At 48.7% G+C, this 14581-nt stretch overlaps 1 protein-coding gene across 1 annotated transcript in view; it reads left to right on the forward strand.

Moving 5' to 3' along the window:
* Window positions 1-498: 498 nt before the first annotated feature.
* Window positions 499-14581, forward strand: part of LOC143767494 (gastrula zinc finger protein XlCGF66.1-like) — an 87960-nt gene continuing 73877 nt past the window's right edge. The window contains exon 1 of the mRNA XM_077255883.1: window positions 499-1780. The gene's annotated coding sequence lies outside the window, so the exon portion shown is untranslated. The remainder of the gene's footprint in view (window positions 1781-14581) is intronic.

Raw genomic sequence — 14581 nt, forward strand, 5'->3', positions numbered from 1 at the left:
TTCCTTCTTTCCCTCCCTCCACCCATCTGTCCCTGGCTCCTTCCTTCCCTCTCTTCACCCATCTTTCCTTGGTTCTTTCTTTCTCTCTTTCCACACATTTTTCCCTTTTTTTCCCCTACTTCTAACCATCTTTCCCTAGCTCCTTCTTTCCATCTCTCAATTCATCTTTCCCTAGCTCTTTTTTTCCCGGGTTCTTTTTCTCCCTTTTTCCACCCATCTTTCCCCAACTCCTTCTTTCCCTCTATCTCCACCCATCTTTCCCTAATTCCTGCATTCCCCTCCCTCCACCCATCTTACTCTTTCCACGCATCTTTCCCCGGGCCCTTTTTCCCTCTCTCCACCCATCTTTCCTTAGCTCATTTTCACCCAGGTTCCTTTTTTCCCTTCTCTCCGCCCATCTTTCCTTAGTTTCTTCTTTCCCTCTCTCCACCCATGTTTCCCTGGCTCCTTCTTTCCCTCTCTACACTCATCTCTCCCAGGCTCCTTTCCCTCTTTCCACACATTTTCCCTCTCTCCACCCATCTTTCCCTAGCTCATTCTCACCCAGGTTCCTTTTTTCCCTTCTCTCCACCCATCTTTCCCTGGCTTCTTCTTTCCCTCTCTCCACCCATCTTTCCCAGGCTCCTTCTTTCCCTCTTTCCACACATTTTTCCCTGTTTTTTTCCCCCTCTTTCCACAAATCTTTCTCAAGCTCCTTCTTTTCCTCTCATCATTTATCTTTTCCTAGCTCTTTTTTCCTGGGTTCCTTTTTTCCCCTCTTTACCCATCGCACCCAGGCTCACTCTTTCTCTCTCTCTATCCACCCATCTTTCCCTGACTCCTTCATTCCCCTCCCTCCACCCATTTTACTCTTTCCACACATCTTTCCCGGGACCCTTTCTCCTTCTCTTCACCTATCTTTTCATGGCTTCTTTTTTCCCTTCCACCTATCTTTTCCCAAATACTTATTCCCTTTCTCCACACATCTTTCCCTGGCTCCTTCTTTCCCTTTCTCCACCCATCTTTCCCTCTTTCCACCCATCTTTCACTGGGTTTTTTTCCCTCTTTTTTTCACCCATCTTTCTTTTTGTCTTTCCATACATTTCCCCTCTCTCCACCCATCTTTCCCTGTTTCTTTTCTTCTCTCCACCCATTTTTCCTGTTTTTTTTCCCATCTTTACACCCATCTTTCCCTGGCTCCTTCCTTTCCTCTGTTCACCCATCTATTCCGGGCTCCTTAATTTCCTCTCCACCCATCTTTCCCAGGCTCCTTCTTTCCCTCTCTCTACCCATCTTTCCTGGGATCCTTCTTTCTCTCTCTCCACACACCTTTCCCGGGCTCTTTTCTTTCCCTCTCTTCACCCGGCTTTCCTGGGCTCCTTCTTTCCCTCTCTCCACCCATCTTTCCCTGGCTCCTTCTTTTCCTATTTCTAACCAACTTTCCTGGACTCCTTCCTTTCCTCTCCCCTCTTATCTTTCCTGGTCTCACTCTTTTTCATTTTGCACCCACCTTTTCCTGGCTCCTTTTTTCCCTCTTTCCACTGCTTTTTCTTTCCCTCTTTCAATTTATCTTTCCCCAGCTCTCTTTTTCACCCTCACCACCCATCTTTCCCAGCTCATTTCCTCACTTCTTGCAGTCACTATACTGGCTCCTCCCACACACGGGTCTGGTCACATGGGCATGACATCATCAGAAGTCCTTTAGCCTCTAGGGATCAGCCTCCTCCCTTAGGACACCTGTGTGCTGCTGTTAGTTGGGGAGAGCACCTCATCCCTCTCAGGTGCGGCTCTGCAGGTGGAGGTATGTGGAGATTTCCCATTACTGGCCGCAGGCGCTAGTCACTTATTACAGAGCTTTGTTTTTAGGCTATGTGCACACATTGTGGATTAGACTGTGGAATTTTCTGTGCCGATTCTGCATCTCTTGGCAGAAAACGCAGGTCAAAATCCGCACTTTTTTTGCAGATTTTGTGCTGTTTTTTTTTTTTTTGTGGATTTGCTGCTGATTTCATACGTTTTTTACCCCTGCGGATTTCTGTTATGGAATGGGTGCAGAAACGCAGCAGATCCGCAAAAAGAATTGACATGGTCCTTTTTTGAATCTGCCACGTTTTCTGTGCGGATTTTTCCACACCATTAGCACAGCATTTTTTTTTTCCCATTGATTTACATTGTACTAAATCACTTGCGGATCTGCAGCGAATCTGTGCGGAAAAAAACGCTGTGGATCGGCAGGAAATCTGCACTGTGTGCACATAGCCTTGGAGTTTTCTGTCACCACAGATTAAGATGCAGAACTTTTTTCTCACATACAGGATTGTGCAGAAGTTGTAGGCAGGTGTGGTAAAAGTATTTATGTTGTTGCTTTCCATGAGCTGAAACTGTTTTTATTTTTTTTCTGGCTGCCATGACAAATCATCGTCCTTCGATGAGATAACAAGATGCTGATGCCCTGTATAACCGTCTAGATAACACTGTCCCCATTGACCGCAACATCTAAGGGACAAACTGCCTCAACCTCATTATGTATAGTTTGGGTTTGATTCGGGAAGGGTTAAAGGGAATTTTCAGACAATCACTTGGAGCCAGTGCTGGACTGGACATCAGGCAATTCCGGCCATGAGTGACATCGATTGTGGCAGAGCTTTAAGCCACCGGCTCTGCGCTCCGTCACTAATGCAGGACACAAACTACTTCCGTTTTGTGACTGCGATGGACAAGAAGCTGAATATGGTGAGTATAAGTTTTTCTTTCTTGTGGCCTGTGGGAATATCGTCATAGTGTATGGGAGGGGGGGGACCATGTTACTGTGATGGGGCAATCATACTGTATGGGGGGCACGCTGTGGTATGAGGGGCTTTGGTGGCCCATCATACTGTTTGGGGCTGTGGGGGTGCCATAATTCTGTGTGTGGGGTGGCTGTGGGGGAATCGTCATAATGTCTGGGTGGGTTGTGGGGGAACCATTATATTATGTGGTTGGACCATCATACTGTGTGTGAGGAACGTGGATATGGTCATATGGGGAATCGTCATAATGTCTGGGTGGGTTGTGGGGGAACCATTATATTATGTGGTTGGACCATCATACTGTGTGTGAGGAAAGTGGATATGGTGGGGACAATCATACGGTGGTGGTGTAAGCAGGATGCGAGATGCAGTGATGGTCAGGAGGCAGAGCAAGGGTTAACAATTTTACTTAACAGGGGAATACTCCACACAGGGAGGTACAGGGTTAAATGGGGAGCATAACAGTCCAATGGTAAAGGATATGCAGAGTTAGGGTATGTGCACACATTGCGGATATGGCTGCGGATCTGCAGCTGTTTTCCATGCGGTTTACAGTATCATGTAAAGCTATGGAAAACCAAATCCGATGTGCAGATTATTCTCTGCACCAAATGTGAAAGGGTAAGTTCACACCAGGCGTTTTTTCTGCAGCAAAATATGATCTCTTGGCAGGAAAGAAGCTGCCGAAAAAAAAAGTGTGTTTTTTTGGCTGCGTTTTTTAAGAGGTTTTTGCTGCAGTTTTGGCATGCTAGATTTGTCTCTTGTACAGGCTGATAAAGTTTAGCGTTGCAAAAAAAAGTCCTATTCTATAGAATCAGAGTTTTGGCACAAAAAAAAGCAGCAAAACCTGATACCTGAGTGTTTGGTATGTATTGTCAGCGTTTTTTCACCACCCATTCATTTCAGTGGGTGAACAAACAGTGAAAGTAGTGACATGCTCCATTGTGCAAAAAACTGTGCCAACACAAAATCCTGATGACAAAAAAACCAATGTGTGTGCATGAGATTTCTGAAAACTCATAACTTTGCGGATACTGTAAAACGCAGCTGAAAATTTGCATTAAAAAAAGCATCAACATACATTGCAAAAACGCCCTGTGTGAACTTAGCCTAGGTCAAAAATACTCAACACCAGCATGACACTTCAGGTTTCTCATTCACTTTGTGGCATCAGGTTTTGCTTCAGGTTTTGTTAACAAATCCGGTCAGAAAAAACATGGCAAATACACGCAAGTGTGAACATGGCCTTATACTTTGTGTATAGACATGAGATGTTATACAGTATACACACTGTCATGTATACGTATCTACAAATATATGTGCAGTGCCCCAGAGTCCTGGTCGTTGCAGTATTGTCGCTCTTCCACCAGGGGGAGTGATGGTACGTCTGATGGCACTAAGAGTTCACCTGACCAGGTATCAGTCACACACTACACTTCACACTCCAACCACCAGGGGGAGCAAAGGGTTCTATCTATTAGGCCACTCCTCACACTCGGGTAAAACTGGGGGTTGGATAGGAAGTTAGTCAGAAAGCTGCCTGGGTTTGACCCAGAGAAGACCTGTCAGGCAGACAGGGAGAGAAGGAGGAACATCTGAGCTGCAGACAGAGGTCCCTGTCAGGGGTGGGATCCTGACAGAGACTTAGCAAGAGATAGAACATTACGGAGCTGCGCCTGCACCTCATTGCGGCAGCATCCTAAGAAAGGACAAGAAGCGAAGTATATTGTGGAGAGTGAGAAACGAGATCACAGCACAAGGAGATAATACCAGGAGGAGTCCTGCCTTAAGATCGGCAACATCCTACTGAGGCGCGTAGCCGGTGGCTGGAACACCGAGGGAGTAATAGGCTCTACGCATTACTTCAAACAACAGCAGGACAGTTAATTCCAAGTTGGCTGCCTGACCTTTAACCTAATGAAGACAGCGGAGTTCCGGCCGCGCATGTGTGGTCGGAAATGGCGGTCCGTCGGCAGCAAAAAATGTTACATGTAACGTTTTTTGCAGCCGACGGTCCGCCACAACACGGCGCCACGGTCGCACGACCGTTGCGACGTGTGGCAATGCGTCGCAAATGTGGCAGTAATGTTAGTCAATGGGGAAAAACGCATCCTGCAAGCACTTTTGCAGGATGCGTTTTTTCGCCAAAACGACGCATTGCGACGTATTGCAAAAAACGCTAGTGTGAAAGTAGCCTTACTGGGAAGCCCTGGGGACATACTTCACCTGTGGGAAGGTATTCCATCTAGCTGCCATAACATCACCCCAGCGGACCCCTAAGCAGCGTCGGTCACCCTGACCGAACACCACAGGTGGCGTCACGAACATTTGACAAACTACACCTTTAATTGGGCGCCCCTTAGCAGGGCCACGGACTGGGTCGGGCCACTGTGACATCCCCAGAACCGAGACAGAGGGACCCGGTACAGAGTACCCCACTGCCCTGCGCCGATCCATATACATGTGTATACTGTATAACATCTGATGTTTGTATAACAGTGTTTCATGTGCAAGTAATATATTATCCTGTATGTGTAAGGCTATGTTTCCACGTGGTGTAATACATCAGGATTTGCTGCGGATTGGACGCTGCGTACAGCCGCAGTGTCCAATCCGCAGCGTCCAGATGTTACAGCATAGTGGAGGGGATTTTATGAAATACCATCTCCACTATGTGTGCAGGGACACCCGCAGCTTCCCTGTGTATATGCCCATGTGGCGCGTCTTTCTAGACCGCAGCATGTCTATTTATCTTGCGGAGATGCTCATTCTTCGCAACATAAATAACCCGGTCTATGAATACACTGCGGTGATTCCGCATGTGCTCAATGAACACAGGCGGAATCACCGTGCGTACAAAGGGGGGCGGCGCTTTGGGCGGAGCGGGGTATCCGCTGCATACAAAGCGCTATGTTTCCTGACCGTGGAAACGTAGCCTTATACTATGTGTACAGACATCAGATGTTATATAGTAGATAATACTGTATGTGATGGTCAAATATCTAATGTCTGTACTCAGTATAATATATACCAGTCACATACTGTCCTGTATATGACATCTGATGTTTGTGGACATATCACACACCAGTCACATATCCAGGAAAGGCCGTATTGGGCCCCTGGCCCTCAAGGGAGGCCTGCATGACGGGGTCACGGGGAATGGCAGAGCCTCAGGGTGGGCAAGGGCAAGTCAGGGTTAAATAGTTTGCTTGGGCTGTGTACTTTTGAATTTGGACAGAGGGGGGGCGGGGTTTGGATGAGTCAGAGAGGAGCAAGCAGGGGGAGCTTACTGAGGGGGTGATTTGGATAAGAAACTGACAATTTCAACCTCAGCAACTGCCACGCTCACCTGCTGGTCCGGCGGTGGCTGAAATCAATCTCCAGTGATGGATGTGGAGGCCTAATTTCAGAGACTGCGCGAACAGGCCAGCACACAGGGCACCAAATGGCTGCAGCAGTCCATCAGCAGCCTTCTGGACTGAGCGGTGACAGGACCAGCCCAGGTACCTGCAGAGGGATGCCGGCCGCGGAGGTCCAGGCCTCCGGTGCGCTTGAGCCCCGACGTTACCCCTCGGGCCCGGCGCCGTATCAGGAGCCCCTCTAGGGACCCTCCGGCAGGAGACGCGAGGGGTGGTGCAGCAGCGGTCCGCGGCAGAGCCAGGAGGAATCGGAATCCGGCAGCACGGCGGGGCCTGCAGCAGTGGGAAGTGTCGGCCTCCTCCTCGGCGCGTGTGACTCACCAGGTGTCGGGACTAGGGTTGAGCGAAACGGATCGGTCATTTTCATAAGTCGCCGACTTTTTGAAAAGTCGGGTTTCATGAAACCCGACCCGATCCCTGTGTGGGGTCGGCCACGCGGTACGCGACTTTCGCGCCAAAGTCGCGTTTCAATGACGCTAAAAGCGCCATTTCTCAGCCAATGAAGGTGGACGCAGAGTGTGGGCAGCATGATGACATAGATCTCAGTCCCCACCATCTTAGAGAAGGGCATTGCAGTGATTGGCTTGCTTTCTGCGGCGTCACAGGGGCTATAAAGGGGCGTTCCTGCCGACCGCCATCTTACTGCTGCTGATCTGAGCGTAGGGAGAGGTGCCGCTTCGTCAGAAGCAGGGATAGTGTTAGGCAGGGTACATTCACCCCCAAACCGCTTGTGCTGTAGCGATTTCCACTGTCCAACACCACCTTTTGTTTGCAGGGACAGTGGAAGCTACATTTTTTTTTTTCCTCAGCGCTGTAGCTCATTGGGCTGCCCTAGAAGGCTCCCTGATAGCTGTGTTGCTGTGTGTACACCGCTGTGCAAACCAACTGCTTTTTTCAAAGCACAAATCCTGTTGTTCCTTCCTTTCTGCACAGCTATCTTGTTTGTTTGTCCACACTTTTTTGTTTTTTTTTGTGCAGCTGTCCACTCCTTGTTATTGCTGCCTGCCATACCTTGCTGAGATTACTGCAGGGAGATAGTAATTGTAGGACAGTCCCTTTTCTTTTTTTTTTTTTTTTTTTTTTTTTAAATTCTCCCTGAAAACAAAAAAAATAGTGGGAGATTAAGATTGGCATTTCAGCTTGAGTGCCGGTCCTGTGTGTGCCATCTGTCTCAAATTATTGGGGCACAGAAAACCTAGTGTGTAACATTGGGCCTGATTTTCCTTTCAGTGTCAGCCACCTATAAAGGTATATATAAATCCTACAGAAGTTTGAGTTCACCTTATAAGTTGTTTTACAGTAACAAATACCATTACTTTGGTTACGTTTTGCAAACAATGAGGAAGTCTGGTGGAAGAGGTCGTGGGCGGTCATTGTCAGCTGGTAATGATGGTAGTGGTGGTGGAGCATCAGGTGGTCGTGGTAAAAGCAGTACAGCACCTAAAGGCCCCGTCTCACATAGCGAGATCGCTAGCGAGATCGCTGCTGAGTCACAAGTTTTGTGACGCAACAGCGACCTCAGTAGCGATCTCGCTATGTGTGACACGTACCAGCGATCAGGCCCCTGCTGTGAGATCGCTGGTCGTGTCAGAATGGCCTGGACCTTTTTTTGGTCGTTGAGGTCCCGCTGACATCGCTGAATCGGTGTGTGTGACACCGATCCAGCGATGTCTTCTCTGGTAACCAGGGTAAACATGGGGTTACTAAGCGCAGGGCCGCGCTTAGTAACCCGATGTTTACCCTGGTTACCAGCGTAAATGTAAAAAAAGCCAAACAGTACATACTCACCATCTGTTGCCCATCAGGTCCCTTGGCGTCTGCTTCCTGCTCTGACTGCCGCCGTAAAGTGAGAGCACAGCAGTGACGTCACCGCTGCGCTCTGCTCTCACTGTACGGCGGCTCAGTCAGAGCAGGAAGTAGACGCCAAGGGACCTGATGGGCAACAGATGGTGAGTATGTACTGTTTGTTTTTTTTGGTAACCAGGGTAAACATCGGGTTACTAAGCGCGGCCCTGCGCTTAGTAACCCGATGTTTACCCTGGTTACCCGGGTGCTGCAGGGGGACTTCGGCATCGTTGAAGACAGTTTCAACTATGCCGAAGTCGTTCCCCTGATCGTTGGTCGCTGGAGAGAGCTGTCTGTGTGACAGCTCCCCAGCGACAAAACAGCGACGCTGCAGCGATCAGCATCGTTGTCTGTATCGCTGCAGCGTCGCTGTGTGAGACGGGGCCTTAAGTCTCGAGTTGTTGAGCCAGGTTCGTCGTCTGGCTACACAAGGCCTCGAACGCTCCCTTTTCTGGGAGTAGGAAAACCGCTTTTAAAGCCAGAGCAGCAAGAACAAGTTTTGGCTTTCCTTGCTGACTCAGCCTCTAGCTCTTTTGCCTCCTCTTCTGAAAGTGCTAAATGTAAAAGCAGCGCGTCGTTAGTGGATGTTCACCGTCAGGGACAAGTCGCTTCCTTGTCTTCTTCACCCAGAACAAGAGAGAAGGATGCGTCAGGCAACACAACGGGTTACTCCATGGAGCTCTTTACACATACCATTCCTGGGTTAGACAGTGAAACAGTTAACAGGCCATGCCCATTAGAAGTTGAATTGGACATGGAGTGCACAGCCACAGCCAGATTACTATGCTGTTCCTTTGACTCAGACCAGAACATTGCCCTCGCAGTGTACTGAGCCAGAATCAAACCCAGCTGAGACTATGGTGCCCCGTCACGAACGCTATACCCATCGGCTTACACGGTGACACAGACGAAGTTGCACACGAGATAGAAGAGGAGGTCATAGATGACCCAGTTGTTGACCCCGATTGGCAGCCATTGGGGGAACAGGGTGCAGGCGGCAGTAGTTCTGAAGCGGAGGAGCCGCAGCAGGCATCAACATCACAACAGGTTCCATCTGCCGGGCCCGTATCTGGCCAAAAACGCGTGGGAAAACCAAAACCAGTTGGAGGACAGCGTGGCCATCCGGTTAAAGAAGCTCAGTCTGCAATGCCTGAAAAGGTATCCGATAGTAGAAAGAGTGCAGTCTGGCATTTTTTTTAAACAACATCCAAATGATCAGCGCAAAGTCATCTGTCAAAAATGTTCAACTACCTTAAGCAGAGGTCAGAATCTTAAAAGTCTAATTACAAGTTGCATGCATAGACATTTAACCACCATGCATTTGCAAGCCTGGACTAACTACCAAACGTCCCTAAAGGTTGCAGCGCCCTCGGCCAATGAAGCTAGTCAGCAACGCTACATCCCTTCCCTCACTGTAAGCCCACCATTTCCCGCACCACCTGCAGTATCTGTGCAGCTTTCGTCGCCAGGCCAAAGCAGTCAGGGAATCACCAGGTTCGTAGTAGGAAACACTGCATGTAGGGCACCAGCAAGAATACCATCTCCAACCCTCTGTCTGCCATGTCCACCGGCACCACCGCTAGTTCCACGATCTCCAGCTCTCCAGTCCAGCTCACCCTACATGACTCTTGTTAGAAAAAGGAAGTACTCATCCTCGCATCCGTGTACACAGGGTTTGAACACCCACATTGCTAGACTAATCTCATTAGAGATGATGCCCTACCGGTTAGTTGAAAGCGAAGCTTTCAAAGCGCTGATGGACTACGCTGTACCACGCTACGAGCTACCCAGTCGACACTTCTTTTCGAGAAAAGCCATCCTGTCATGATCTCAATGGCAAGAGAACATAGCATCAGCATATATATGAACTAGCTCTTGGAAGATGGGAACTGAGCTGACCATGAGCTAAACCTAACGCACAACTAGCAGTGGCCGGGTAGCATGCCTACGTTGATTCTAGATGCCCAGCACCAGCCGGAGGACTAAATAAAGCTAGCAGAGGAAAATATTAGTCCTAGCTCACCTCTAGAGAAATACCCCGAAAGGAGACAGAGGCCCCCCACATGTATTGGCGGTGAGTTAAGAAGAAATAACAAACGTAGTATGAAAATAGGTTTAGCAAATTTGAGGTCCACTTACTACATAGCAGAAGACAGAAAGGACACTTTCATGGTCAGCTAAAAACCCTATCAAAACACCATCCAGAAATTACTTTAAAACTCTGGCATTAACTCATAACACCAGAGTGGCAATTCCTGTTCACAAGAGCTTTCCAGACACAGTAACGAAACTACAGCTGTGAACTGGAACAAAAATGCAAAAACAAACATGGACAAGAGTCCAACTTATCTAGTAGTTGTCTAGGAGCAGGAACAAGCACAGAGAGGCTTCTGATAACATTGTTGACCGGCAAGCAACTAACAAAGCAGCAAGGTTATATAGCGACTCCCACATCTTGATGGGAACAGGTGAACAGAGAAGATGAAGACACCAGTTCAATTCCACCAGTAGCCACCGGGGGAGCCCAGAATCCAAATTCACAACACCATCCCAGCCCTCCACCACCATGTTAAAGAGCGCATCGTCCATGCACTCAGGCAATCTGTGACTACAAAGGTGCACCTGACAACAGATGCATGGCCAGGGACGTTACGTGTCCATCACGGTACACTGGGTGAATGTGGTGGATGCAGGGTCCACAGGGGACAGCAATATTGGGACAGTTCTTCCTAGCCCACGGTCTAGTAAACAGTTGGCTGTAGGCGTTCGCCCCCCCTCCTCCTCCTCCTCATCCTCCTGCAGAAACGAGAGCTCGTCCACAGACCGCAGTCGCACAACCACTCCATCCGCAGCTGCCACTGTTGCACACCAGGTGTCCCATTATGGGACAGCTAGTGGCAAGCGTCAGCAGGCTGTATTGGCAATGAAGTGTTTGGGCGACAACAGACACACCGCGGAAGTTCTGTCCGAGTTCTTGCAGAAAGAAACTCAGTCATGGCTGGGCACTGTACATCTTGAGGCAGGCAAGGTAGTGAGTGATAACGGAAGGAATTTCATGGCTGCCATAGCCCTTTCCCAACTGAAACACATTCCTTGCCTGGCTCACACCTTAAACCTGGTGGTGCAGTGCTTCCTGAAAAGTTATCCGGGGTTACCCGACCTGCTCCTCAAAGTGCGCAGACTTTGCTCGCATATCCGCCGTTCGCCCGTACACTCCAGCCGTATGCAGAACTATCAGCGGTCTTTGAACCTTCCCCAGCATCGCTTAATCATCGATTTTGCAACAAGGTGGAACTCAACACTGCACATGCTTCAGAGACTGTGCGAACAGAGGCGTGCTGTTTTATGTATTTGTGGGAGGATACACATACACGGGCAGGCAGTTGGATGGCAGACATGGAGTTGTCTGCTGTGCAGTGGTCGAAGCTCCAAGACCTCTGTCAAGTCCTTCAGTGTTTTGAGGAATGCACACGGCTGGTTAGTGCAGACAACGCCATAATAAGCATGAGCATCCCCCTAATGCGTCTGCTGATGCAAAGTTTGACGCACATAAAGGAGCAGGCGTCTGCAGCCGAGGAAGAGGAAAGCCTTGATGAGTCAGCCATTGTCTGGTCAGGGCAGTCTACAGGACGAGGTAGCGGGCGAAGAGGAGGAGGACGAGGAGGATGATGGGGATGAGTATTTTTTAAATGAGGAAGCTTCTCCGGGGCCAATGGAAATTGGTGGCGTGGCAAGGCCGGGTTCAGGTTTTTTGAGGGAGACAAGTGACGTAGATTTGCCTGTAACTGCCCCTCAAACCAGCACAACCGCAGATTTGCCAACTGGAACTTTGGCCCACATGGCGGATTATGCCTTACGTATCCTCAAAAGGGACCCACGCATTATTAAAATGATGACCGATGACGATTACTGGTTGGCCTGCCTCCTTGATCCTCGCTATAAAGGCAAATTGCAAAATATGATGCCACATGAGAACCTCGAACAAATATTAGCAACCAAACAAGCAACTCTTGTAGACCGTTTGATTCAGGCATTCCCAGCACACAGCGCCGGTGATGGTTCTCACACGAGCTGCAGGGGGCTACAGGGCAGAGGTGTTAGAGGTGCACAAATCAGAAGTGGCGTTGGACAGAGGGGTTTTCTGACCAGGTTGTGGAGTGATTTCGCAATGACCGCAGACCGGACAGGTACTGCAGCATCTATTCAAAGTGACAGGAGACAACATTTGTCCAGTATGGTTACTAACTATTTTTCAGCCCTTATCGATGTTCTCCCTCAACTGTCATTCCCATTTGATTACTGGGCATCCAAATTAGACACCTGGCCTGAATTGGCAGAATATGCATTGCAGGAGCTTGCTTGCCCAGCAGCTAGTATGCTATCAGAAAGAGTATTCAGTGCTGCTGGTTCAATATTAACCGAAAAAAGGACTCGTCTGGCTACCCAAAATGTTGATGATCTAACCTTCATTAAAATGAACCACTCCTGGATTTCAAATTATTTTGCCCCACCTTTCCCGGCTGACACCTAGCTTTCCTATAAAAAGGTCTTGCTTGTGGACTGGTCTTACTGAGTGTTCCAATCTCTTAATTTGCAGCAGCTGTTTGTCCAGCATACGACATGTTTACACCTCCCTAAATGGGAAAACTCCCCCCACGGGGCCGTGGTCTCGCCACTTGGCGCAAGCACCCGTTAGAGTGCCGTTTGTCTGAAGAGGTGGGTGTGCCCGCTTTTGGTCGACGGCACTGCCACTGGGTCCCTCATAGTACAATAAAGTGTCTCTGGCGGTGGTGGCGCGCACCCAACGTCAGACACACCGTTGTAACATGAGGGGCCCTGGGCCTGTACCGCCGGCCACAAGAGAGTTCACCCCCCCAGCTCAAACTGTGCTCTACCACGTGCAAAATTATCTCTCACAGCTCCAACAATGTTTATTCTATGCGCTGACATCCTTCAATGCCTGGCACTGACAATACCAATTTCTTGACATGTATGATGCTAGTTAAAATAGTCAGGGTCAGTGTCCTATATTGACACCAGTAAATACTTAGTGCCAAATTACTATGTCTGAAACTCAGCAGAGGAGCCCACCCCTGTACCTAAGTATGCCACACTTTTGTTTTGTTGTTTTGCGAGACATTAACATCTATTTATTTTTTGGGAGTACTAACTGTGTCAGACACTCCTTCCAATCGTCCTCCGCTGACCACACCAATGCTGCCTGTGTGCCCATGTAACCTATTTAAAACTGCATAGAGCCTGCTTTTTTATTTTAGGCCTAGTAAGTCTGTCTGCGGTCCCTCCTTGCAATCGTCCTCCGCTGACCACAACAATGCTGCCTGTGTACCCATGTAACCTATTTAAAACTGCATAGAGCCTATTCTTATTTATTTTAGGCCTAGTAAGTCTGTCTGCGGTCCCTCCTTGCAATCGTCCTCCGCTGATCACACCAATGCTGCCTGTGTACCCATGTAACCTATTTAAAACTGCATAGAGCCTATTCTTATTTATTTTAGGCCTAGTAAGTCTGTCTGCGGTCCCTCCTTGCAATCGTCCTCCGCTGACCACACCAATGCTGCCTGTGTACCCCTGTAACCAATTTAAACTGCATAGAGCCAACTTTTTTAGTTAACACATACTACCTTTGTCTGTCTGCGCCCCTAAATCACGCTGTCCTCCACTGAAAAAGCTGAGCTTCAGGCTCTCATTGAGTATTTTTTTAATGTCACACTGCAGTTGCCCTACTACTTTGGTTGTGGCCTAGTAACGGTGTCTGCCGCTCCTTGGTGTTCTCCTCCAGGTTTCCTTGTCTGAGCTTCAACCTTCAGGCTCTCATTGAGTATTTTTTAATGTCACACTGCAGTTGGCCTACTACTTTGTTTGGGGCCTAGTAACTGTGTCTGCCGCTCCCTGGTGTTGTCCTCCACTGAAAAAGCTGAGCTTCAACCTTCAGGCTCTCATTGAGTATTTTTTAATGTCACACTGCAGTTGGCCTACTACTTTGGTTGGGGCCTAGTAACGGTGTCTGCCGCTCCCTGGTGTTGTCCTCCACTGAAAAAGCTGAGCTTCAACCTTCAGGCTCTCATTGAGTATTTTTTAATGTCACACTGCAGTTGGCCTACTACTTTGGTTGGGGCCTAGTAACGGTGTCTGCCGCTCCCTGGTGTTGTCTCCACTGAAAAAGCTGAGCTTCAACCTTCAGGCTCTCATTGAGTATTTTTTAATGTCACACTGCAGTTGCCCTACTACTTTGGTTGGGGCCTAGTAACGGTGTCTGCCGCTCCTTGGTGTTCTCCTCCACTGAACAAAGCAGTGCCGCCTGTTTACTCCTGTTACCAATTTTGAACTTCATTTGGCCCACTTAATTACTTGGGCCTACTAACTGTGTCAGCCTCTCATTACAGTTGTCCTCCACTGAACAAACCAATGCCGCCTGGTTAGTCCTGTTACCAATTTTGAACTGCATTTAGCCTAGTTTATTCTTTGGCCCTATATCTGTGTTTCCTCCTCATCCTGCCCATTGCCCAGCCACTGCTAGATGAGTCTGCT

Source organism: Ranitomeya variabilis, chromosome 4 (genome assembly GCF_051348905.1).
Source record: "Ranitomeya variabilis isolate aRanVar5 chromosome 4, aRanVar5.hap1, whole genome shotgun sequence".
Classification (NCBI taxonomy): domain Eukaryota; kingdom Metazoa; phylum Chordata; class Amphibia; order Anura; family Dendrobatidae; genus Ranitomeya; species Ranitomeya variabilis.